This window comes from Balearica regulorum, chromosome 4 (assembly GCF_011004875.1).
Source record: "Balearica regulorum gibbericeps isolate bBalReg1 chromosome 4, bBalReg1.pri, whole genome shotgun sequence".
NCBI classification, from domain to species: Eukaryota; Metazoa; Chordata; class Aves; order Gruiformes; family Gruidae; genus Balearica; species Balearica regulorum.
In genome coordinates this window covers 17,669,358-17,694,849 of record NC_046187.1, presented here as the reverse complement: position 1 = coordinate 17,694,849, position 25,492 = coordinate 17,669,358, and the positions used below count along the sequence as shown (strand labels likewise).

At 42.1% G+C, this 25,492-nt stretch overlaps 1 protein-coding gene across 6 annotated transcripts in view; it reads left to right on the top strand.

Moving 5' to 3' along the window:
• The first annotated feature begins 944 nt into the window (after nt 1–944).
• WDFY3 (WD repeat and FYVE domain containing 3) overlaps nt 945–25,492 on the top strand; it is a 181,867-nt gene continuing 157,319 nt past the window's right edge. For 5 of the 6 annotated variants that reach the window (XM_075751289.1, XM_075751288.1, XM_075751285.1 and 2 more), the window contains exon 1: nt 975–1,351. The gene's annotated coding sequence lies outside the window, so the exon portion shown is untranslated. Of the gene's footprint in view, nt 1,352–25,492 lie in introns of all 6 variants that reach the window. The other variant, XM_075751284.1, reaches the window with a different exon arrangement.

The following is a 25,492-nucleotide window of genomic DNA, read 5'->3' as shown; positions in this document are numbered from 1 at the left end:
TAACTGAGTGGATGAAGCTTGCCCGGGGTTGCTGCAACCCCTGTGCTGTGCACCCAACGCATGGCTGAACTGACACTTTGTCCCATTGACAAAAAGGAGTTCTGCGGTCGTAGGGATTTTAACTGAACTTCTGGCTTAATTAGGAAAAGAGCAACTATTTCTGTGTTTAAACATTTGGATCGTATGGATGAGATTGGTGGGCCAGCACAGGCGTACAATCGTCTTTGTGGTTGATACTAGGGATATCCATTGGACTTTCCCTAAATGTACGCTGGACAAAAAGCTAAGGGGAAGAGCCCCAACCCAAAGGTGATTATTTTACTCCTGCGTTGACTCACATTTTCTTCCCCTCATCCCACATGCAGGCTCCTGGCTGGGACAGCTTCTCTTCTTGGCAGGCTGGGTAGCATGTTGGCTGCTTGGGCCTGTGGTGCCAGGGCTGGGACAGAGGGGAGAGGACACCAGCCTTTGGTGGTAGAGGAGTGGGATTTCTGTCAAGAGAACGGGGACAAACCAAACCCACCAAACGTGTGCCAGGGCTGGGACAGAGGGGAGAGGACACCAGCCTTTGGTGGTAGAGGAGTGGGATTTCTGTCAAGAGAACGGGGACAAACCAAACCCACCAAACGTGTGCCCGGGAAACCCACCGCTCAAAAAATTAAGATAATTGTAAAAAACACCAGAACTAAGAAGGGGGCCTGCGAGTCTGTCGAGCCGGCCCAGTCCGACTGAGGAGAAGAGCCCCCGAGGGCGCGCTGCCTTCCCGCTGACGGGGGAGGGTGGCGGGCCGCTGACTGAGGGGCTGCTCCCACAGCCCGCCATTACGGACCGGTTCTCCTCAGGCGGCCTCGCCGGGCTGCGGGAGCGGCGGCGACCGCAGCCAGCCGGGAGCAGGAGGAGGAGGAGCGGAGGGAGGAGGCAGCGCTGGCAGCCGGGCGGGGAGGGGGCACTCGGCGCTGGGGAGGAGGAGGACTAAGATGGCCACCAGCTGCCGCGGGGAGCGGCCCCGCTCCCTCAGCCCCGCCTCGCGCGGCCCCCTCGGCCCGGCCCGGCCTTGATGGGGCCGGAACGATCCCAGCGCCCGGACGCTGCAGCGGCGGCGGCGCCTCCCGCCGGAGCCCGCCTGGGCCGCAGCGGGGGAGCCGCCCTCCCGGTCCGGCCCGCACCGCCCGGCTGCGGCCACCCCTTCGCCTAACACTGCCGCCCCCCCCCCCCCCCCCCGTCGAGCCGTGCCCGCCGAGAGGAGCAAAGACGAGAGGAAACGAGAGGAAAGACCGCCCGCTGCTCCCTCCCCGGCCCGGCGGGCCGGGCCGGGTATAGCGGCACCGACGGAGACCCTCGCCGCCTCCCGGTAAGTGCTTAGCGGCCCTGCTCGCCGCTCCCCGGGCCCCGACGCTTTGTTGCACCGCTGTTGGGCCTGACCGCGCGGCGGAGAGACCTGCCGCGGGCCCGGCGCGGCGGGCTGCGGCCCCCATCCCTGCTGGGGTGCTGGTCCCGCTTGGCCCGGCCCGGTCGCAGGCCGCGGTGGCGGCCCCACTCCCCGGGGATGCCGTGCGGGCAGCCGCCTCCCGCCGCCGGGCTGGAGGAGGGGGCGGCGGCACAGGTGCCTCGGGTAGTGGATCATTGTCACTGCGCGGACGAATTCCCCCCTCCCCCCCTCGGTTTTTTAATGTTTTATTTCAGTGGTTGCTCTCTAGCCGCGGCCCCCGGCACAGGGCTACCTGCGGGGCGGGCCGCTCGTCCCGCCGGGCTGAGGGGGGCGGGCAGGGGCTGTGGTGTGGCCGTGGCGGGGGAGGGGGGCCCGAGGGGAGCCCGGGAGGGGGCGGCGGAGCCCGCGGGCGCTGCGGCGGCGCTGGGCCGCTCCGCCGGCCTTTGTTGTGGCCGGGGAGGGCGGTTTTCCCGCGGGAGCCCCGGCCCCGGTGGGGGTGCGAGAGGGGGCCCGCCGGCCCCAGCCCTGGGGTGCGCGGGAGGGCCGGCGATGAGCCGGGCCGCGGGGGGGGGGCGCCCGCCGCCCCAGGCCAACGCGGGGAGTGAGCCCGGCTGGCAGGCGGGGAGGCGGCTCGCTCTTTTCCCTTTTATTTTTATTTTTTTATGTAGTTAGTTATTTTGGCGGTAGTCCTCGAGCTATCGAACCCGCGGTGCGGTAGGGACATTGAAGTTAAAGTATCCGGCGTCCCCGGGACGTTGTAGCTTCCCGGGGGGGTCCGGAGCATGGTGTGTGGGGGTTTGTGGAGATGCTGAGGTACCTGCTGCTTGTCTTCGACGTGTTTTTTGCCCTGCGCTTCTGGGAGGTGATCCTCATAGATGAAGAGGTTTGCAGAGAGGCCAGTCAGTGGTGCTGAGAACCCTGTGTGATGTTCACCTTGAAAGATTAGGACCATTTCTAGCTGTGCTTATGTATGTCTGCATAGAGAAAGACTTACGGAAGAAACAGTGCAGAGAACTAAATGTATGTATTTTGACCTGTAGTTTCACAGATAACCTAACTGAAATTTCTTGGCTAAGTAGAGTTAACTCCCAAGATTTCAGTGCAGACCTGTGAGTCCTGGCCTTATTTTAATGATTGCATTTTGGTTACTTGGTACTGTGGGTTTGTGACAAAGTCCGTACATGTCCATGTATTGGACCATGAAATTTTACTGTGGAAAACAAACGATAGGTTTTCTGGTAAGAAAAGTAAATTTTGCATGTTGTAGCAAACGTAAATGATCAGCTAAGTCATAAACTGTGCCAGAGTTGTGTTGCTGTCCTGGTACCTGTTCATGCTGCTGTGCCCAGGTACGGCTATACAGCTGTATGATGTTCCCGAGCTCGTAGACTCCCATAGATGCAGGCTGGTTCTGCAGAAAGTCAGCTTGATTGCATCCATGGCACATTTTGGTGACAAGCTAGTGGTATCTTGAAGTAGGCTATGTGAACAAACTGTACAGTTTGCATGAACTGGGTTTTATGCAGTATTTTGCTCATTGGTAGACTCACAGCATTTGCACATACAAAGCTTACTTACTGCTATGTGAATTGGTCAGTTGCAGTAAGCCAACCAAATCTTTCCCTGTGCTTTTAGGTTATAGGCAGGCATGTTTATGAAGCATAGTGCATTGAGGATGTCCTAGCTTGGGTGCTGGAAATGTGCATCCATGTTAATGTGGCATTGTGCCTTTGCTCTGTGATCCTGGTCAAAAAGTGCTGGTAATCTAACTTTGGCTGCAGATTTGGAGCATGAGTGGGTTATCTCCACGCTATGTGGTGTGGGTCTGTTGAGCTCAACTGGAGCCAGCTCTGGAATACTCAACACTGTTGATAGCAATGTGTTTTGGGTAGAAGAATGCCTCAAATATCAGTGGTGGTGGTAGACTAGAGATCTTTTCCTAGGAACTGGACATGTTTGCTTGCTTGCTTTTCCAATTTGCTGGGCAGTTTAAGCTGCTAACAGCCATCTGTGTAGGTGTGAAAGCCTTGGTATTTAGCTCTGGTTTACTGGAGCTAAACTGCCAGAAGTATACAAGGCAAGCAGGTCTTCAGGATGTATTGATATGTGCTGCTGTTAGAGGAATTCAGCAATGTGTTTCACATCTGCCAGTCTTTAACTATTTGATAGTTTTCTCCAAGTGTTCAGCTGGATTTTTTAGCATATGGAAAACTTCTGGGATGCTTTATGTGCAGAGTATATGGTAAGTGTGGGCAGATGTTCTGCTTACCCTTTGAAATGCTCAGGACTGTCATGAGATTGTTTGGAAACTTTGGTGTTGGAACATGATGTTTCACTTCCCAAATGTTGATGTTAACTGTTTTGTAGTGTTAGGTTGTGAGGATTTACTTGGGTTTCTGAACATGTGCTAAGCTGAAGAATATAAAGAAAAGCCAGTAGTTCCGTCTCTGATGGTTAAATTGCTAAAGGACAAATCTGCTGATGTTGATCAGCAGTTTTGTTCATGTTTGTAAGTGATTTTAAGTTCCTATTGCAAAATAGTGGAAATACTGTTTCAGCAGTGGCCTTTGACTTGCAGGACTTCCTGCTATAAGGAAGTCTTGTATCATTTGTCCAAAATAAACAGATTTTGGAGAGGGTGGTTACAGTATGCTGTGAGAAACTATACATCTTAGTCATAATTTACCCCCTAGTGATTGCCTTTCTGATAATTAGAACTGTGGAAGTCTATTCTTATGATATGTTAACTGAAACTTGCATTTTGAAATGGGAAATGGAATATTTTGTTGGTCCATAGTACAATTTTTGGGGGAAGACAAATGATTTCTTCATGGCTTTAATACTTCAGCTTTTCACTTCACTGGTTTTCTCCTTGCTTCTTTTTTTTTTTTTTTTTTTTTTTTGATGGTGTTGCTAATTGCAGTAGTACAGCATTTAAAATGTCCAAGTTGTGACAAATACTTATACTATTAGTTTCGTTGAGTTTTTGGCAATGCTGATTGTTTTTAAAAATACTTGTTTTGTTACTTATGTGTCTTGAGGGACCTACAACTTGAGTTATAACTGTAAGCCTTCATGCAGCCTTCAGTGATGAAGGGACTGAGGCACGCTGATGTAAGATTGGCACATCTCTTGGAACAGCTCACTTCTTTAACTTTGTAATTTAGTTTACAGTTTTCATCTTGTAATAAACAGTTTCACTCTTGTATAGCTCCTGTTATCTTCTGTTGGAGACTTTACATCCTGCTGCTGGGCTTTTCACACCTTGTCCAGGCTGGGTAGAAGACAGGACATAATTATAAGGCTCCTATGCACATTTGTTTTAACCAGCTCCCACAGGCAGCATAGAAAGTGTTGCTGTATCCTGTATTCCCGTTTGCACTCCCATTGCCAAAGCTTCTGATGTTTGTTTTGTATGAAATTCTGCTAGTGGCTTGTAACATTTTAGCTGAAGTCATTGGTGCAGACATGAGAGCAGCATCTTCGCTCAGGTGATGGCACTGCAAACTTTGCGAGACTGAATATGTGGTGTTGGTGATCCAGCCTTGAGAGCTGGTGTTTGGCTAGCAACCCATGTTTCACAATGCAGTTTTGCAAGCTTTTGCTTGTTGGCTGTATCTGCTGTTCTTCTGTGATACTACAGGTAAGTGCGCGCAGCACCATGCTTCCCCCCCCCGCTGAAAGATAATGTGGTACCTACACACTCTTTGTGTTTGGGTCACCTTTTGGTTGATGGGAATGATTATTTAGGTAAAGTTAGGTGGTCTGTTGCACAGTTGTTGCATATCTTGCTCAATCTTTATGCTAACATACTGTATCAGAGCTTAACAGGTGAAGGAGAAATAGGAAATACTGTATAAAACTGTTGGGTTGGTACTGTGCAGCATTTTCTGACTCAAGGTGGCTTGTTAAACCCTCTATGTTGATTTGATACTCACCTGTAATTAAAAGGAATTTTTGTATGAATGGTGAAGGAAGAACAATCTTTATCTAATTTGATTGTAGTATACATGTCTATAAAGTATTTAAATATGTAACTGTAAGGGTTGCGGGAACTTGGCTTTTCTGCTTGGTCTTTAAGGTAGCTGAAGGGTATTGGGAGGTTGTTGGCTATTTCCCATGCCCCTCACCCAGCTTGACATACCTCCTTTTTCATGAGGGACTCTGGTTAGAATGTACCGAAGATTGCTAGTTACTCAACTGAAATAGGGTTTCACACACTGGGCACCTTGTTCTTCGTCTCTCTAGAAGCTGCTACAAAAAGGGACTTGATGACTGTGATGAGGACTAGATAGCAGCAGCCTGGTAAAGAGCCCATGGCTTTGGTCTCGGGTGCTGGTAACTGTTGGGGGAACCGGCTTACACCTGCTAGGAGCTCTTGGCTAGTACTGAGGCTTTCAAAACAGGTGCGAAGGCAGCTTTATCCAGTAGCTGCAAAGAAGGAAAAATAGCTGTTCTTTTCTCTTTGCTTTGCTCTAAATATGCTGGAGGTGTGGGATGTTTTCTTTTTTTCCTTTTCCTTAAGTCTTTCGTGAGGGAAGATGACATCTTTTGGGTTTTTTTCCCTATTGACAGCTCTGGGGCAAAATTTTCTGATTTCTGTTCTGTGTAGAAATGTGCAATTGACATAATTTTTTTACAGTTGTGCTGATGTTTTTGGAATTTTGAATAGCAGCAGGGAATCTATTTGGCTTTTTTCATGGTGTGGGGTTTTTTTCTTTTTTTTCTCTCCCTTCCTGTTGAGCAAAACTGTGAGTGTGGAAGTAGAACTATCTGTATTGACGTTTGGGGAAAAAATTGTTTGATGTTTCTGTGGAATTTAATTATTCCAGTGAGAGCTATGTGTTGTCTTTTGGGATCTTTCCCTTTTGAGGGAAAATGGTTTTGATTGCTTTGCTGGTTTTGATGTTTCATCAATATCCTGTGATGGATTTCTGCCTGTCTGAAGCATGTGACTTATAATACTTCTGTCATATCACAGAATAGGAACAGAATTGCAGAACTTTTTTTTTACATGTGCAACAGTATCTTCTAAAACTTTGAAAGCGATTGAACATTGATATGCTAGGAGAGAGTGAATTCTGTGGAAGAAACGAACATAAGGGATGTTGAGAGGTAGGAAGGCACATAGCTTCGTATTTTTGGGTAATCATTAAGAAATGCAGGTGAAAGGTAAGACGGATGCATCTGAATTATAGCAATCAAATATGCGTTAAAAGAATGTTTAATTCTTATACCTTCACAAATACAGTTATTTCCATGTCATGCATTTTATTACAATACTACAAGGAAAAAGCTTTGAGCAGGTTGGTTAACAGTGTACAGACAATAATAAATTTGAAAACACGTAGGAGAAGTGGATTTTCCAGATGGCTTATTTCATACCATTCTCTCTTGCTTTAGAAAAATTGCATATTACACTGAAAGTATGTAAGAGTTAAACTTGTACTTTTTAAGGTTGGATGAGTATTCATCAGTTAAATGCCTATATTAAGCTTCTTATTCCAAGACACCTATCATAGAGAAGTCAGACCCTTTATAGTTGGCTTTTGCCTGCTTTTTGCAGCAACTTCTCCGAAGAACTTCCTAGTTGGTGGAAGAATTTATTTCCTCTCTTGATTCATCCATTTTCTTTCTAATGGCTATGCCAGTTTTAGTTTTGGATGTGCATTTAGGGCTTTGCAGTGAAGGGTTTCGGAGTAGGGGGACAGTTACCAAAATCAATGCTTAACTTTAAAGCAGCTGTATCAAATAAGCAAATGAAGAAAAGCAAAACCTTCAGAGCTGACAATTTAGTAGTGTTGAGAGAGACATATGGCTAGAAAAGGAAGACATTCCTTCATGTTCCTTAGATGTTTTTTAGGGTCCTTTATGTTTGGAACGGTGTGACTTCAGTGAGACTGTGGATGAGGACCCCTTGAGAGACATGGTCATCTGGCTTTCTATTTCACTACTGGCTTTGTCAGAGGTATCACTATGCGTTGGGTATTACAGGGTAGCTCTACCTGTATTGTCTTGCTGTTACTTTTCTCAGTATCATTCTGCCAGGTGGATTGTGGGTGCAAGTGAACCATGTCTTATGTTCTTACATCACCAGATGATTTATTATTTTTCAAATGAAGATATGGTAAAAATTTCAGTATAATTCAAAGCAGAGTGGTTTCATTTGTGTAAACTAGTCGCTGATGGGATGCTGCTTCAGAAAGTGGACTGTATTTGAATGCCATGGATAAGTAGTGTTGCTTGCTGCCCCTAGCTCTTGCTGAGAACCAAAATCTTAACTCACAGATGAGCTGTAATAGAAAGAGGGGGCTTGTACATCAGGGGCTTCCTAAAGTTTGTGTTTGGTTACTTGGGACTGTAAGTATATATATTTTTTGTATAATTTGAGATTAGGGGAATAGAAAGAGAAATTGGAGGGCTAGGAAAATGCTTAGGGTGTCCAGAATGTATACTGCTAAAAAAAAAAAAAAACCCAAAAAAACCACACAGAGAGAATGCGTGTACTCTTTCATTAAAAATATGACAAAGTATCAACTTGGCTTGGTAACAAAGCTTTTAAAAGATTTTTCAAGTGCTTGGATGATGGAGAATCCCAAAAGGGAGAATGACTGTTCAGAATGCCTTAGGGAGGGTAAAGATCATTAAAAAGGTTAATCAGATAGAAGTGCACTTGGCATAATCAGCCTCAGCTTTTGTCTGATGTTTGTTAGACTGGTGTGGAGTATTGGCCTTTGAGTTGTTCATAGCAGGTAGACTGTACTAGTGGAAGCACTTTTTTTTTTTTTTTTTTTGCCTTGGCTGGATGATACAGAGGCTTCACTGGCAATACTAGTTTAAGTGGTTTTTGCACCCAGATTGTGGAGAGCAGGGGGCAAGGGTTGTATGGAATTACGGTAGCAAGCTCAGAAATGATCCGTAATTTTGGGGGGGCGGGGAAGGAACAAAGCAGTTGTCTGAGGACTGCCAAAGCAGTAATGGGAACCAAGAGCTGGGAATTCCCAGCTCCTTCAGGTTTAATGCTGGAAGTCCGTGTATGTCAAAGCTGTCTTGTTGTAGGACCAGGGCCTTACTGGTTTTAATGGAAGAAACTTACAGGACTTTGGGTTTTCCTGTGCATGTTTGTTTTAAAGCCAGAAGCTTTTGATTCCCCATTGAATGGGAGAGGGTGGGCTTTAGTGCTTTGACGTCATAACAGGAGAGAAGAGTGCTTTCACTGCAGGCTGATGATAGGACCGCTATCTACGGTTTCTGCACGAAGATTCACCATCTCCATAGCATTCAGAGTGCCATTGATGGTCTTAGGACTTGTCTCTGCAGTTGTATTCTTGCTAAGACTTATTTATTTCTAATGGGGTTTTATGGAGGTCCTTGGGTCTTTGTGTGAGCGCCAGGGATGAGATCAAGGCCTTGCTTTGTATTTGTGTGAGTGCACAGAGTACAGAATATATGGCGTGGTAGAATGACAGACAAAGCAGATGAGTGTGTTATTAACGTAAAAGTTGAGCCTTTTGATGTTCTGAGGGATGCTAACCTAAGAGTTGAAATGTCATGGTGCAGGCCCTCCGTTGTGAGATTGACTCAAGTGATGGCTTTTAAAACATTAAAACCACAAAATAAATGGATTTCCTTTTTGATTTTTGAACCTTGAGCATGCAGTTGTCAGATTTTTCCCACAACTGTGAGGGCCACAACGCTTTTGGAATCTTCACATGGCAAAATGCTTGGACCTGGGAAGCCACGAATATGATGAGATAGAGAAGGATGTGGTCAGAGCTGGCAATACTGTTGTCACTGGTTTCCTGTCTGATAAAGTCACTGAAGAGGAGTGAAATTAATTTTATTTGGGAGTTTCTTTACATTTGCAGAAGAAAGGATGCATCTCTGAACAGGCAGAAATAAACATTCTTTGTAAGCAGTCATGTGGAATAGGCATAGAAACAGTTTTGGTATTGCATCACAAATTAAATGCTAATATTTGAGTCAGTAGCAGTTGAACAGTGAGCGACAATAAAAATGTAAAAACAAAGTCTCTGTGGATATGACCTAAGAGGATGCTAATTTGCTTGTTAATTAGGTTTACAAAAGTTTCTTTTTCACAGTTCTGAGTAGTGAGGATCAGTTAGTGAAGAATATTTAATTTAGGTTTTTGAGTGAGTCATGATGTAACCAGGGAGTATCTCTTCAAGCTTTTCATTATTAGAGAGTGTAAAGGCACAGTAGCAACACTTCTTACTTTGACCATAGTAAGTTCTGGAGAAAGAAATATTTTGCTTTCAGTTTCTTACCAGCAACATAACTATGTTCCTAGTAGTGCTGGATCAGGGGAAGGAGGAAAAAAAAAGAAAAGCTTCCTTGGTCTCTCTTTTGAAATCCTTTGCAATTTCACTGGTGATGTTCCTCTGTTTAAGGAGACAGGAATCTGGATATGCTATATTAATAGCTGGATTTTTTTTTTGCCTAGTTACTTGTACACTTTCTTGGTGTGAATTGGACTAGCCTACTGATCAGTTAAGCCACTTAAAGCTATAACCTCTTTTTATTTCAGTAAAGCACATATGTATATTTATATATATGCTTCCAATACACATGACGATCTGAATGTTTGGTTTTTGGTTTGTTTGTGTGGTTTTTTAATTTTTTTTAAATAAATGGAAGCAGAGGAGGTGTGTATATTGCAAATAATATACTTGGAAAAATGTTTTTTGTCCAGCTATAAGTGTCTTTAAATTGTGATCTTTCTTTATGAAGGGAGATCAGTATAGGTGATGTTTCTCTGAAGTAGCCCTGGTTGAGTAGAGAATATACCAAGGTGAGGGTTTAGCTTCCTCTGGTACAGGCAGAATAAATTTGAAAGATGAAAACTCTCTTCCTCTTTCCTGCCCATCCTCTTTTCCATCATTCTTTGAGGAATGAATTTGAGGTTGCAGCCTGAGTAAGGATGAACTTTTCAAATGAAAACGTAATAGCATAACACATGAGAATAAGCTTATCTGAATTGTGTAAAAAAATAAAGGGATACCATCATTAGCAGGTGTTCATGTTGTGTGGAGTTCAGTTCAGGTCTGTCTTGTTGCATTAAGTTGAGGGTTGTGGTGGTGAAGTGGAGGTCCTTAGAAGACCTGCTGCTTGTCTGTCTTCTGTAGTACTCCTCTCAACGCTGCCTTTGAGCAGGAAAGTGGAACAATTCCCACATGTCAAACACTGCAGTGTCATGGTCAATTGAAATACATTTCTTGGTTTTGGTTAATTTCCCAGTAGCTCCACATTAAGTTACCAGAGAAGTTAACCAGCCTGTGAATCTGTATGATGGAGGGTCAAATGTTCTGTGTCCAGAAGCCAATAGTCTCTTTTGCTCTATGTCGTTTATAAGAGGATGATGGTTACTTCTAGGAGCTTTCTTGAAATACAGTGTCTTTATAACTATTTCTGTTCTAATAGTTCTGAATAGTTGTACTAAGTTGCACAGGATTCAGCTGTGGTTTGAGTCTGTTCTGGGAGTGTGTGTGTGGAGAGAGAGAGAGGGATACATGTCGGGTTTTTTTACTTTCACAGCTTGCGTCTGCAAACTTACCCTTAAAAGTATGCTTAGAGAGGCATGGTAAGCTTCTTACCACTTCCAGAAATACATTTTAAAATGATTTTATGTCTTGGGCTTTGTCCAAAATGCCCAACAAACCCAGATGTTTTTAACAGTCTTACTTTGTCAGGTATTCTAAAATTAATTTACCTGATGCTCTGAGGAAGGCTGTCCAGTACCTATGGGTATCAGAACCATGTTGGAGGCTTTATTCTGGTGTTAATGATGGGGAAAGACTTGGGTTCAACAAAGTAACTGCTGCTGTCTTTGAATACAGATCTTTATTATGTGTTGGGAAGAAGGACTTGTCTTAACTTTGAAGTTCCCCTAGGACGGTTTGAACACATCAGAGAAATTTTCATTGGAAAACCAACCGTGTCCTGGGCTGTATCAAAAGAGGTGTGACCAGCAGGTCGAGGGAGGTGATCCTGCCCCTCTACTCTGCTTTTGTGAGACCCCACCTGGAGTACTGCGTCCAGCTCTGGGGGCTCCAGTACAGGAGAGACATTGAGCTGTTGGAGAGGGTCCAGAGGAGGGCCACGAAGCTGATCGGACGGCTGGAGCACCTCTCCTATGAGGACAGGCTTTGAGAGTTGGGATTGTTCAGCCTGGAGAAGAGAAGGCTCTGGGGAGATCTAATTGCGGCTTACCAGTACCTGAAGGAGGCCTACAGGAAAGCTGGTGAGGGACTGTTTATCAGGCAGTGTAGTGACAGGACAAGGGGTAATGGGTTTAAGCTGAAGGAGGGTCGATTTAGATTAGATGTTAGGAAGAAATTCTTTACTGTTAGAGTGGTGAGGTACTGGAACAGGTTGCCCAGAGAGGTTGTGGTTGCCCCCTCCCTGGAAGTGTTCAAGGCCAGGTTGGATGGGGCTTTGGGCAACGTGGTCTAGTGGAGGGTGTCCTTGCCCATGGCAGGGGAGTTTGGAACTAGATGATCTTTGAGGTCCCTTCCAACCCAAACCATTCTATGATTCTATGACACCTAATCCTGCTTGAAGCAGAACATTTGTTAGGGTGTTTTAGTTGGGAGCATGGGGTTTGAAGGCCTGACTTTACAGGAAGAGATAAGAGATGGTGGGTGTGGGGTGAGCTTTTGATGTGCTTTAAGCAGCAAATGAAGAAATGCGAATCTTTCAGGTGCACTGTAGAGCACTGTGGCAGTTAAGCAGAAGGTGATTTTTTTTTTTTCCTTTTTTTGATGTGATACTGCAGATAGTAAGATCATTTGTTACTTGGGATATGGAAGTACTGGACATTTTACTGTAACTGTTCTTCACCATTGGGCTTATAACTGGTCTATTACTTAGACTTCTGCTGCGTTTGCTCTTGGAGTGGTGGGCAGCAGTAGACTGGTGTCAGTGGCTATGAGGTCCTGGCAGTGGCTAACGTAAACCTCGTTGGAAAGTTAGCACAGCATGTAAAAGGCTCTTACCTCTGCTGAGGAGAAAGCAGGCTGCTTTTGTGAATTTAACAAATTAATTATAAACAATAAGTGTCCTTTGACCCTTTTACTTTGCTCAGGGTGTTTGTTCAAGGAAACGAGCCTGTAGTTAACCAGAAGGAGGGACACAGGAGCTCTATCAGGATCACCCTGACTTGACTGAAAGTTTAGTATTAACTTGGAACACAGAAAGAACATTGGTCAGAAATCATACTTTCTTGTTAAAGCCTTAAATAACGTTGGGAGAAAAGCTGAATAACCCAGGGTTTTAGAACTGCATTGCTTGGGATTAATGGATGGTCTTAGTATTGAAAGAAAAAAAAATCATGGTAGGTGCACAGTGTTGCGATTTCTTGTTAACGTATGAAAACTCTCCTTGAGTAGTTTTTGGTGTAACTGTTTCAGGAAGATAGCTTTGTCTACACGAATGGAAAATGGAAGCCTGATGAATATTTTTATTATTTGTCTGTTATTTTCTTATTGATATAAGTATTGTCTCCACTTCTTTAGACCGGGCAAGAGGTATTTGTCTGCAGATATCTTGAAGAATTCTGTAGAATACTTTTGCCAAGAATATTTGACCTTTTTCTTTTTTCCCTTTTTGTTAGTGACTACTTACATGGCCATGGCCAGTTTGCCAGTTAACAAGTAAAATCCAACAATAAAAAGTATAACCAGCAAAATAGATTCCATTTCCTCCTCCCCCAGTTACTTCAGTAACAACAACTAAGTATTTTTGGAGGAAAAGTACAAAAAAGTAGTCTGGCAAACAAGTCATGAGGGTTTTGTTTTGGCCAGTTCACTGTGACTCTTGGGTGTTTGGGTAAAAAATAAGTTTTCTGTTGCTCTCCAGCTCTCTCATCAGATGCTGTTAGAATAACACTTAGGCTGAACTGTATGCAGAGAGAATGGCACTTGATTGCTTTAGTGCTTCGAAATACACGTTTGTAGGCTTTGTACGTTAGTTAGGGCAATAATACAGGGCAGCGTGTGGAGCATGGGCCTTGTTGTTGGTGACGTGTCAGGCAGCCGTGAGTCTGAAGCTGGCCAGCCCCAGCAGATTCACGGGCTGGAGGAAGGACAGTGTTTGTGTCTGATAGGTGAAATCACTTGTCCTTAGGGGAAGCTGTAGCCTAAGTGACGGGTCTCCTCAACACATGGGGGTTTGTAGTTGTGTTTTTAAAACACCTTTCATTGGAAGTATGGCAGTATTCATTGTGTCCAATGGAGGGATAATGCTTTTCCTTAATTATAGCAAACTTGGTAAAAGCGTTAGTGGTTTCGTTAGTTGAGTTTCTTTTAATTTATCATTGCAGCTTTCTGCTGCCCGTTTTCAATGTCTTCCACTTTTATTTATGAACTGACAATAAATGTCAGGACGCATCCATATGTGCCTATGCGTATTGCATTAATGCTGTTCATGATTTCTCTCTTACAGAAAGAAAGTGGTGTTCTCACCCTCCCTTTCTTTTTTCATTGCTATACTTAAATATTTTGATGTTGGTAAGTAAGTTTCTTTATACTATTTGTAATGAGTGTTCCTGAGATGGGATTACTAACACCTAACAGAGTATTTTAAACAAGGCTGGGAAGAAGATGATAGCAAAACTTCATTGTGAGCTGGAGGCTTGTACTAAAAATACAATACTGTCTCAAAATTTACACCTCTTAATAGGTTATTCTTATTTTGTGCTGTTTGTTGTGCAAGCTCTTGTTGATTCATCTTGAAGAATAGCTACCCAAGTCTAAATTTATTTTTTTTCCAATAAAAAGGCATGGAAAAGGAAGAGAAGAGAAAGAGTCTGAGAATATGGATGTTTCAGAGCAGGATCTGAAAAATGTGTGTACTGGAGCAGTATAATTACAGTGCCTGACATCTTTTTACTCTCTGTGATTTCCTTTCTTAGTTAAAAAACAACTGTCTTTTGAAGAATGTGGTACTTCAGTGATGATCTTTGGATGATTGTAATGAGTTTTACAGTAAGAAATTACTATCCTTCCACATAAGCAGTGACACATCACTGCATTGATTGCAACGTCTTTTAGTTGAATGAAAATGTCTCTTTTAGAAAGATGTCCTGTGTAGTGAATGGCTCTGAGTTAGGGGGAAATCTTACATGGTTAGTAATCTGTTCTTCTGGACAACTATCACTCTCCTAAGAGGTTTTTATTTCCAGACTGAAAGTGAGTTTGCTTACTTTCCAGTGTGTGTTGTAATACTGTTATCCGCTAGGTCAAAGAGCCCTGTGCTATGTAAATACGATCTGCATTCAGAGAAGATGACCCAGTCTCTTTTTAACTTTCTCTTGACCTTCAGTAATAAATTTAACTTTCAGTGAGAAATAAAATATATTTAAGTGATTGGTAGTCATTATTTGTATTCTAGTTGTCTTCTTGAGCTTAAGATCCTTTAAGAAGAGTGACCTTTGGGTGTCTCAGGATAGTTTGTTGGCATTCTGGTATATGGAGTAATATTTCTTGCCTGCTTTGAAACCGTCCCCTCCTTCCCCACTCATCTCCCCCAACTCGGGGGGTGCCTTCTTCCCACTCTGGTCCTAGCATGTAGCTGTGCATTTGGCTGCACTAAATGGATGACATAAGAAGATGCCTTGTCTACAAAGAGATCCAAATAATGGTCAGCAGTTACCACGTTTTCCCCTCTGTGTGATCAACCAGATGCATCAGTTAACTGGCTTCTGTTAATATATTGGTTGTGTTAGCTGGTGTACCTTTAATGTGATTAAAGTGAAGTTGCTGAGCTGAAAGCAGCAGTTTAATGATATTGAGAGGCACATGCCAGCTTTGATAGTGAATGAGTATATTCATGTGAGAGGACCACATTTATCTCAAAATGATCGATTTAATAATATGGGTGAGAGCAAATATAAATGTCTTTGAGAAAGTCTGGAAAATCTGAACTAAAGCAGCTTGTCTAAACAACATTATTGTGGTCACTTACAATTCAGTCTCAAAGTGGTAGAAATTTTGTTGTCTGGTAGGTGAGGGCTTAGAGGGGGTTGATTTTTTTGTTTGCTTGGTGGTGGTGTGTTTTGTTATTGTTGTTGGGTGGTTGGTTGTGTGTCATGTCCACCCTCCCTCATAGTTTAAGCGTGTCAGATAGTTTAAGGATAAGAGGTCCTCCCAGTACTAAAACAGTTTGTTGATTTTTGGCTTCCACTATGCTGGTTGTGTTGTCAACAGGGCAGAGAGATGGAGATGGAGACAAAGCAGTGCCATTAGACCAATTCTCTTCTGAGTTTTCTAGAGAAACTATCGTGGCAGATCTGCAAGCCTAAGAAAACTGTGTTACTGTCATTGTGCAATACTCTTTTTCTCATCCTCTTTCAGTTCAGGAAATAGCAGTAGTCAGTCTCACATGGACATAGGCAGAGCTTTTGTCCCTGGTCTTTAATTGGAGGAAAAAGTTTGGGGATGAAATATTTGTTTTGCACCTGACACTGTTTGCTCTTCAGTCACCCTGAGTTTTTATTCCTACTCTTTGTTTTCTTCCTTCATCTCACTGGTTAGTGATGCCCTTCCCCCTTGTTACCAGTCCTTTTTGGGTACCTCTTGCTGGATGGTAGAGTAATTATTCTTCCTTTGGGTGGTTGAAAGAGGAGGAGGTGCTGTGTGAATGTACACTTAGCATTAGCAACATCATTATAAGTTTTTCAGCTGCTTCCAAGCAGTATGCTGACAAGTCTGGACAGGCAGACGGAAGGAATGTGTCAGCTTGCCACAAGTAAGAGAACCCAGGTTAGTGACCCATCTCTGTTTCACAGTGTTTCTCTTGCAGTGTCTGTTCCTGTAAGTCTGGTATATGTGCTACTGTTGCTCCTGGGACTGTTTTAAATGAAACAAATGCATTATTTTGCTTTCCTTTTTTGGTTTGTTTTGATATTCTGCTCTTGCACAAAGCTCTGCTCATGAGAGCAAGCAAGGGAGAGGGTGTGTGTGCGTGCTGGTTTGCCAAAGCATTCATTTATCCTTTCTACTGGTTTTGGGGTTTTTGGGGGTCTTTTTTTTGTGTCTTATGTCCTTCCTGACCTGTCCTTGAAAGAAAATTCTTCTTTCAGAACTGTTTTGTGGACTTTCTACAGGTCCACTGATAGAGTCTGCTGGGCTTCAGTTTTAAAACAAATACTTTGGATTTATGCCAAAATATTGCTTGGAAGAAGATTTCTACAGACAATTCTTCCAGTGTCATCCTGGAAATGCTTCAGAGCAGAGGAGAAACCACAGATAGCAAGCATGAGGCTGATACGCTCAGACCCTTCTCAAAACTTGTCTCCCCTTCCCCCCACGTTTTTTTTTAAGTATGGAGATCTTGTTAATTATCAATAAAAAAGGGAGAAAATACTGAAGACACATTTTTTTTCCTTCATTGCTTGTGATAATTTCAGTTTATCTAAATCTATGATATCATTGACATTCCATATATTATTGCTTTTTTTTTTTTTGACTTAAATATTTTGCTGTTATTTTTCTTTCAGCATATACATGCACAGGTTATTTGGGATCAGCATAATTGTTTCTGATACAGAGAATCTGGATTGACTCTCTTTTGTCCATGGGACTGGTGATCAGTGAGTTAAGGAACTTCAGTTTTATACAAGATACGTAAATCCTAATTTTGTTTCTTCGTGTTAGTTTCTTAAATCATCTTTACTGGGATGATCTAAGGATGAAAGTTTTATGCCTGTTTCTTTTGCTGGGCAGGGGAGTAGTTGTTGAGACTTGACAAGTTTAGGAAATTGTATATTCATGTGTGTGTTCTTTTTAGGCCAAAACATGATAAACTTTGGGATTTCCCAGAGTATGCTCCTGACAAAGTAGGCAAAAGCCTTTTAATGGTTTAAAGGGAAAAAGAAATGACAAGAGTTTTCATTGCTTTATGCTATTGCCACTTTAATTCTTTTGACCTCTTCCCAAACTAAGCTTTAGGGTTATAAAGCAGGAATAATGAGATTTGAATATGTGAGTTTGGGCTTTTAGTGGTTTAAGTAAATAGGTTTTCAGGTCTTGCGTGTCCACAAAACTGTAGTCTGTCTTCCATTTTGCATCTCCTTCATGTCTTCTGTATGTATTTCCTTCTTTTTTTCCTCCTGCACCCAGAAGCTGCCTGCTCAATTTTGTTATTTTTCCATGTCACTGATAATTACCTTGCTTATCATTACTCTGCTTTTTTTTTTCTTCCCTTTTTCTCTTTCCTTTTAATTTGTTCCTTTCTCTGTTCCCCTCTTGAAGAAAGAGATATTTTTAATTTAATTGGGAAGATTTTTTGGGACCCAGAATGAGTCTCAATTATATTTGAAAAGCCTGAAGACAAATTACCTGGATGTAAAAAGCCTAGCTTAGGAAGGGTTTTGCAGTGAATCTAAGTTAGTTGTCTGTCCATTCTTCATTGAAAAAAAGGTCATTATAGACTTGAAATATTTGATAGTGGATAGTGGGTGACTGAGTTAAAAGAAACTGCTCATCAGCTGAGCCACACAGAGGGCAGTTCACCTCTCCTAAGTGTGCAGACCCAGCTGTCCAAAAATCAAGATAGATGTGTAGGCTGCCTTTACAGCCTTGGGAGGAAATAACTGCCTCTTGCAGGTACTTGATTCCCATTACCTTAGATACTGGTTTGAAGATCATACTTCTGGAGAGCTGTTTAATCGGCAATTGTCAACTACAGAGCAACCCTAGACACCTAAAAAGTGAGTCATTTAAGTTGATTATCTTTGAGATGTGTAAACTTGCTAATAAGACATGCATTTTTATGTAAACCATTTCCTTGTGCATTAGGAAGTGGGTAGCACAGTTAATAGCATTGGAAGCTTAGCTGCGAGCTTTCTGATTTGCTTAGTTTTTAGTATTTAGGTATCTGTCTACTAAGTAAATTTATGAACAGTGACAAGATTTTTGCATGTTGGAATCCTGGAGCACTTCATGCTAGTGGCTTTTCTCATTCTCCTTCCTGGGCACCAAAACCAAAGAGAATGGGAGTGGCGTGGGATTGTCAGATCATCTTGTCTTTTCCATAAGGGCATCACACTCTTGATCCACAATAGCTGTTCCAATTGCACTCAGATTAGTGTACAGTAGTGTCTTAAGAGTGGGCTGGAGTTGCTTTACTCTTTGAACAGGTAAAATGGCTCCCCTGACTCCTGCCTAAGTCCTGAACATAGGAATTTGTTTACAGCATTTGCCAGAGAGCCAGGAGGGGAGTGAGGGGACTGCTGATGAAGTTGGTTTAAGGGGCACTTGGTGCAGAGCAGATCCTTAATCAAAATTCTGTGTTGTTGCAGAAGCATTAGAAAAGTTAAGTGGCTTATTTAATTCAGAGCTGAGACATTACAGGTAAATGTATGCTGCTTTGTAGCATATTCACAATGAGGAGCTTTAAGGATTGGATTATTGTTATCTGCAGCAATCCCTAATATGAAAAAAAAAAAGGGGAGTTTGAAATGTGCTGCTCTCCTATTATGGTGGTTGCTAGTGAAATGCTGCTGTGACCTGGACACTGCTTCTGAAATTGTAACTGGTCAAGACAATGTGCTGCAGGTGTAGTGACAGCAAGAGACTGGTGCGGCAGATAGCATCTGTGTCATTTTCCTGAGGTGAGTTCAGGACTGGTGAGTTAAGCGGAGAAGAGTGGACATTTCTGTAATTGCTGGTCCTAGAACATCTTGGATGTACAGAATCAATGTGTGTTGTGGCCAGCATTTTCATTTGGGCAGGCTTTCAGGTTAGCAGCTTTTCTTTTGATTAGAGATGGTTCTGTTCTCATCTGTCTACTTATCCAGGAGCTGACAGGCTGGAGCGATGGCTTATGGGGAATATAGATTAGGTGTCTCCCTTTCTTCTTAAATAGATCTGTGCTTCCACTGCAATACAGATCCTGGTATTTCAGTTTCTCTTTGAGAGAAGCTGCTTATTCCTTCAGTTGTTGCTGGAAGTGGTCTGTGCGGAGCACAGGGGGTAGTGCTTGGAGTTGTAGGGGTGAGCAGGAGAATGAGTGTTTGTTGTGTCTTTCCACAATCAGTGAATTTTGTAATATTCTGGACACTAGCTAGAAAATAGCACAAAATTGGCACAAAATGGCCAAGATCACCATCTTAGCATCATTGTCATGGTTTTTTATTTTTTCTAAAGTGCCGTGGGGCCTATGAGTTTTATCTGGATGGCTTTCAGGGTTTGGCAGCCATGACATGTACTTCCACATCCGAAGAAATTCAGGAATATTGCTGTATCATGTCTTCGCTGACGCTGCAATGCAGCAGCATTGGGCTGTGAGCCCAAATCATGGTGGGAAGATATAAACCTTCTGACCCAAAGGTAAGAAGAACCAAATGGACAAGACTTACAGCAGAAAAGAGATAATCACAGAGAAATGCAAATTTTAGATGAGGAGATAAAACTTTTATTCTTTTGGTCCAAGTCCTTAACGAGAAGGCTGTAATTAGGCTAGAATTATCTTTATGGATTCAGCGCTGGCAAGCTAAGACTCCCTTGCCTCTTAATCAGGATGCAGTATCTTCAAGGTCTTTCACGCTTGAGTCAAAGCTCACTTTCATGCTTTGTGCAATGCCACAGCATACAGGTCTGCACAATACATAACCACTCAGGAAAACCTCTTTCCTGCTCATTCTTCAGTGATGTGTCATTCCCCATAGGTTTATTAACCTTCATTTCACTTACGAATATTTTGCCAGTTCTGTTGTAAGTATCAGCAAAATATCCAGTTATAGAATTAGATTTGTGTTAGTGTTTGGGATTTCTTGGCAGTTTGTGATTCTGGTTCAAATGTCATGATAGCCACAGAATTCACAAAGTTCTTGAGCAAATGGAGAAGTCACGTCTCATGCAACGTAGCGTTAAAGACAGCTTTCTCCAACACGAACATGCCTTCTGAGAGCAGGGCTGGAAAAGCCAGGTGGTAAAGTCTTGTGGCTTGGCACTGGTGTTACGACATGTTGCTTTTAGGGGAAATAAGATGTTTTTAGTAAGGGTTAACGTAGAATTTAATGTTTTATATTCCAGTAAGCTAAAAAGTAATGTTTGAAACTACAGAGGGCCTTCTCTCTAGTATGATTTAACAGGTGGTATTTCACTTATTAGCTACTGTGCACTAAAAGGACTTTTTTGTTGCTTATTTGTTTTCCTAATGAGGAGAAGGGTGGACATTGTATAACTTCTCAGGCAGCAGCGATTATGCAACTGATCCTGTTATTGTGGAGCTGAAGTCCTTCCTAGTCCCTGAGTGCCAGCTGCTTGTATTCTGGTTGCTGCTTTTTTTTCCCCCTTTTCTTACCACCACCACCCCCGCCCGCCTTTGTTTGTGAACAAGTTATTTTCTTTCCTGTGTTGCTGTTTCCTTCTCTCTCCAATGCCAGTGAGACAGTGGCTCATTTGGGTTTTCTTCAGTTCAGTATGTTGCAAAATCAAACTGTCCTTGTATATCACTAGTATGAAATGTGTAGATCAATGAATTTTTTCATGGGAAGTAGAATTGCTTGATACTTATGGGTATATAAGAAAAGGTATTTGCTTGGATCTAAATAAAATGTTATCGCAAATGACCTTTGAAGCTAAGGTCAAAAGTTATGAGTTCATGTTCTCATGATATTTGAAGCATGTAAAAAGCTGTTTGGGGTTTTTTTTTTCTTCCTTCAAATGGTGGGCCTGAGAGAAATCTTAATTCTCTTCCCACCCCCACCCAGGGATCACCAAATAAAATATAGCACTCCTGTGTGTAAGATGAGGTAGTTGTAAATCTCATGCTTTTACAGCCAAGCGATCTCACTGCAGTGTAGTAAAGGCAGTCGATATATTGTAAAAATGCTGTACATCTTAGCCTATTAACGCTTCATTTTCAGTTCACAGTTTTATGTCATGCTGTTTCCATTTCAGGTTACATGGCTTCCCATGAGCTTAAGTGACTGTAGACAGGCTGTGTTGATCTGTGATAAACATTTGGAAAGCCGCCTGTACAGTACTGGGTGGTGGAACAAGAGACAGTAGACTTTTAGACTATAATGCTATCCGCCGCTTACAGATGGAACTGAGTATACCATGTGCAAGTCCCAGTAGAGGAGAAATAATAGTTGATCTGTGATACCACACTATTTGCTACGCTGCTTGTGTTTCCATGTCAAATGTTAATTTTATTCGTCATACGTAGGCGCTAGTGCTTGGTGTCTTGTACCAGGAAATAAACTGGGGATAAGGATTTTACGTCCTTATTTAGTTTCTTATGCTAAGCAAGTTATAGGGAATGCAAAGGATGCATTTTCTTGCTCATGGTGTCTGTGCTGTGGAACAGGTATTTGGGGAGATGGTAAGTTGTCTTAGGATTTGTAAAAGTGCTGTCGTTTGTAAGAAATTGTGGTCCTTTGTCTGAGCTATTTTTGTTGGAATTTATTTTCTTTCAGTGACAATATACCTCAGTCGTCTTTAGATAGACCAGGCGTACAGAAGACCTTCTCTTTTGCACCCAAAAGACTGGATGCCTAACTTAAATCCTGTCTACCCCCCAAATTTCTCACGGCAGGAACATTGAGTTCTGACTTGGAAGATATTCTATTTCTTCAGTATATGAGAAACATACACAGCTATGCGTGTTGAGTCCATTTTTCATAGCCACGTTTGTCACTGAGTTATTGGATTATTTCCATTGCTGTTGAAGACTCTATGCTAGAGTTCCTACCTCAGCCCTGCAGTTCTGGCACTATGTATGCAGCTGGACTATCAGAGTGCCTGATACTGAGGAAGCCCGGAAAGTAATGATGAGGAGGGAAGGATTGCAAAGATTTTTCTGGAAAAGTACCCCCAAACCAACAAAACAGCTAGATATCATGGCTCGCTCTTTGTCCCCATGTTGGTGGGGATGCCCTGGTCTAATGTAGAGTTCCCAAAAGTAATGCTTGTGTAAGGCTCATAAGTTCATTGAAAATTTTGAAATAATTCTTCAGACCTTCTCAGCTGAGGTGTTCTGTGGTCCTAATCCCAGAGTTCTTCTCAGTGACCTTGGAACTTCTCCAACTGGGATTTCTGTGGCTTTTGGGAACTGGCCATTACATGGATGTGGGTGTTTTCTTTTGTTTGCTTTTTGTTTTGAAGTAAAGTAATGGAGTGAATTTGGAAATCAGTCTGTAACTTACTAACTTGTAAAGGTCAGAGACGACCTGCCTCAAAACACTTTGGAAAACATAAGGTTATGACCCTACGTAAAGCATCTTTGTGTCATATTTACATATGCAGTATTTCCAGGTACCAAAACAAACACTTGAAGGACATTGAAATGGAAGTCAATACGCATGATTTAACATGGACTTGAGAAGTATGTCAGATGCTTTTTGAAATACAAACCTGTTGGTTCAGGAATTTGCCCAAGAACTTACTTGAATTTCAAAATAATAGCGATTCTTTAAAAACATACAATAGAGTGATTTGTAAGGAATCTGTTTGTCCTGTCTGCTGTAGGAAAAAAGATGATTATTTGAATCAGTGTGTTCCTGGGGTGTTTATTGTTTGCCTCCATGTCTCTGGTTTGTACATGTGGTTCTTGCAATTGATTCCTCTAGTGTTAAGCAATATGATCCTCAAGAAAGATTTAATCACTTTTTAGCAGTTTCAGTGAATACATGCATAACATAGTGTGTGATTCTGGTTATAGTGGTGTGTTTGACAAGGACCGGTATGGATTAATAACTTAAAATGCTTTTTTTTCTTAGTACTGGCTTCCAAAATAGTCACCAGTTGAGCTGGAAATCTTACAAATGCAACAATTTAGGAGGAAGATGTTTCTTTCCTGCTTTGGAGAAAAGATTTCCCCCCTGCCTTTTTAAATTTGGAGGTTTCTCTTCCAAGTTGCAGTTGCCTAAATCTCCTCTTTTCTTTCTGAGCCTTAGTGCGCTGTTGAGTTTGGTTATTGGAGAATTTATTTTCTGTTGAAGGCAATGGAAAACAATAATTCTTTATGTGCTTCTACCAAGTTGCAGGTAAGGGTTGGTACCAATTTGTAGTGGTGTTAGGAGGAGCACACTGGAAATGAACAGCAGCTGAAGTTGAGTAATAGTCTTCAAGAATTTCTTGATCAGTCTGTAATGTCTATCCTGTTAAGTGCTATTTGGATTTTCTACATAGCTCACTACTAAGGACATATTCATGAAATGTTAATTCTCTTAAAAGAGAGTTCAAACTAATCTGTTCATCGCACCTTTACTCTTACAAGAGTAAATCTCAATTGTGTTGCCTAGTAAGAAGAGACTTGAGAAGAATTTTAATCCAGAGTGGTACTTCATCACACTATTTAAAGGCTGTTGACACTTCAGATCTTGATCAGGAAGAGATCCGAGGTGGTGATGTTTCTTTGCAAATAAGGCAAAATATTATTGCTGAAATCAGTCTCTTTAAAGAAACTAATTCTAACTTTAGATCTCCTGACAGACCCAGGTTGCAATATGAAAATCTGGTGTCTGGAAGTTGAAAAACATGCAGGTCTGGTATCTTGGTTAAGCTTTTTTTTTTTTGTACAGAGAACATGTTAAGGGGAAGGAAGGATCAAGCTGTATCATCAAGTAGCTGCTATATTCCTCTTTCTAAATGTTTTCCCCTCTCCTTCCATCAGCAAAAAACCAAAACCAAACAACTAACACCCCCCCCACCCCCCCACCCCCCCCTGGCAAAAAACACAAGACAAAATTCTGCATGGAAACTTAAAATTCATGCATATGCAAACTCAATAACTACAAATACATTTAAAATAGTTACTAATAAAGATATGATTCTGTGTCCTTGGTAACAGGGAGAACTGGATAACTGTGGAAAATAATTTAAAATTATGATCTGTTGATATTTTCTCTTAAGATATCTCTTCATGGTTGACCATACAGACCACTCAAATAATGAGGTTACTGGATGACTGAAGAGACATAACAATTTCATGTTGGCAAGTGACATTTCCTTGACTTAAGTCATTCAGTGTCTTTAATAATTTTTTTTTTCCCTGTGTTTTAAAACTCACCCATTTGAAATAGTCTGGATCTGAAACTTGCTTCCTACTGAGTCTTTTTACAGATCTTGCGCTTCGAAGGGAAGGCCTAAATTCACCCATGATTTTTTTGTGTAATACATGTCTGAAGACTTGGCAGGACAGGTTCTCTTTGTGTGGAATATGCTCTTGGATAGAAAGAAAACGTTGAAAACTAAACCTGTTATCTGCTTTCTTCCACTTCTTAGGATTGCTAGTAAGTTGATTGCATCAAGTTACACTGTTAATTGGAGGATAAAAATGGGTATTACTTAGTGGTCTGATTCTGATCCAAGTTAATAATGATCAGGAGTGTGTATTATGAGATATCTTTGTTGGCCTGGGATCTCTGTCTTGGATCTAACATCTCAGAAGAAAGGAAGGGAGAAAGTGATGAATGAACTGAGGAATGAAGGGATTGTCTGGGGAAGACACTAAGGAAAGTTGGTTTGAATTTTGACTGTGAATTTAACAGCACAGGATCCACTCTGTGGAAATACTCTAAATATGTACACAATGAAAATTTAGCTATCATGCCTGAACAAATTAAAGCCCACGAGCTAAGCATTCTGTTGAGCTCTCCCTGTTGCAAAGTAAAGTCCTTTTGAGAAACTTTGACTAGCGTGTTTCAAATACTGAGTGCTACTTTCTGGAAGAGGAGAAAGAAGCACATGGTTGTAATTTTTGTAAATTGCTTTAAGAGTGACTCCATTTAGACACTTATTTCTTTTTAGGACTTGATCTGCAGTACCTTAGTTTTGGTTCAAGAAAAAGGCAAAATTAATTAGTATATTAAGTGCCAGTGATGAGCCGCATGGGGAGGTCTGACCCTCCCAAATGGCTGTGGGAGCTAGTCTTCTGTTCAGTGTGGGAGTCACTAAAGGAAAAGATGACTTTTTACTTTGGACACCCTTTGATTTCACATTGCAGGCCGAAACAGTTATTCGGGTAGTCAGTATTGGTTTAGTTTGTTAGTATTTGTTGGGATTTTTTAAAAATTTATTTCTGACACTTATA